Below are 1,777 nucleotides of genomic sequence, written 5' to 3'. Positions count from 1 at the left end.
CGGGTGTTTCGAGATCTTGTATTCGTAATGTTCCGAAGGATTGGATTGAAAATTTGGGTTTAGTTATCTCTCGTCCACAGTGTTCAAAGGTTGTTTGTGCGAATGGTGCGACGGAGACAGTTCACGGCATAGTTGTTTTATCAGTCAACCTGAAGGGTGTAGTGCACGATATGGAATTTTTGATCACCCCGGGGTTGAAGGATCCACTGATTTTAGGTGTCGAGACGTTGCGGATTTTCGGGTTAGTGTTAGACGGCAGCACTGCTGAGTGGTGGCTGACCGGTTGTGACGAACGTTACCCGCTTGGATCGTTGGATTCAAGTTCGCCTTTGGAAATCGCAGGGTTACAAGAGACTTCTGATGCGGAGCGCGCGCGCATCGAAGCACTCGTTGATAAATATCGTTTTCGGCGTGTGAATAAAGGGGAGTTTACTTCTCTGATCACGCATGAGATTATAGGCCCTGCTGATCACCCGCCAATTAAGCAACGGGTGTATCCGGTATCACCGCCGATTTTGAAAGAAATGCAACGTCAGACTCGTGAGTTGTTAGAGGCGGGGTTTATCGAAGAATCATCTAGTCCCTGGACAAATCCAGTGGTTATGGTTCATCAGAAGGTCAATTATCGGATGGTTATCGACTTTCGAAAGTTGAATGGGATAACGAAGAAAGATGCGTACATGATTCCGAATTTGACTAGTATCTTGGATCAATTGCGGTCTGCTAAATTCATAACGACGCTTGATTTGAAGAAAGCGTACCACCAGGTACCGGTGGCTGAGAAATCACGTGAATATACCGCATTTGTCGTTCCTGGTATGGGTCTTTATCAGTATGTGGCATGCCGTTCGGTTTGACGAACGCGCCGGCGACTTTTCAGCGTTTGGTTGATAAGATTGTTACGCCGGATATGGAGCCACATTGTTTCGCGTATCTTGATGATATAATTATCACGATANTAACGACGCTTGATTTGAAGAAAGCGTACCACCAGGTACCGGTGGCTGAGAAATCACGTGAATATACCACATTTGTCGTTCCTGGTATGGGTCTTTATCAGTATGTGGCATGCCGTTCGGTTTGACGAACGCGCCGGCGACTTTTCAGCGTTTGGTTGATAAGATTGTTACGCCGGATATGGAGCCACATTGTTTCGCGTATCTTGATGATATAATTATCACGACGGAGACTCTTGAGAAGCACATGGAGATTTTGGAGAAAATTTTGATTAAATTGCAGGACGCGAAGTTGGAGGTTAATCCCGACAAGTGTGTATTTTGTAGCCCTCGAGTTCAGTATCTTGGTTTTGTTGTCGATGAGCACGGGTTACATGTCGATCCTGAGAAAGTTGCTCCGGTGCTTGAGTTTCCGGCTCCCACGAATTTGCGTCAGTTACGGCGATTTTTGACAATGTCTTCGTGGTATCGTCGGTTCATTAAGGATTACTCGACTATTGCAGAGCCCTTGACGAGATTACTTCGAAAGTCGGTCAAGTGGGGGTGGGAGAATAATCGACAGCGTGCGTTTGATACTTTGAAGATTGCACTGTCTGTTGCTCCTGTTTTATCGTGTCCAGATTTTGACGCTCCTTTCGAGTTACATACCGATGCTAGCGCATATGGTTTAGGTGCGGTTTTAGTTCAAAACATCGATGGAGTGGAATATGTGGTTGATTTTGCTAGTCGCACGATGAACTCTGCAGAGAGGAACTATACGGTTTCAGAGAAGGAATGCTTAGCGGTTCTCTGGGGAATTGAACATTTCCGTCGTTATATCG

This window comes from Diachasma alloeum, unplaced genomic scaffold (assembly GCF_001412515.2).
Source record: "Diachasma alloeum isolate Michigan unplaced genomic scaffold, Dall2.0 Dall_scaffold_00324, whole genome shotgun sequence".
Taxonomy (NCBI): Eukaryota; Metazoa; Arthropoda; class Insecta; order Hymenoptera; family Braconidae; genus Diachasma; species Diachasma alloeum.
This window is presented reverse-complemented; position numbering follows the sequence as displayed.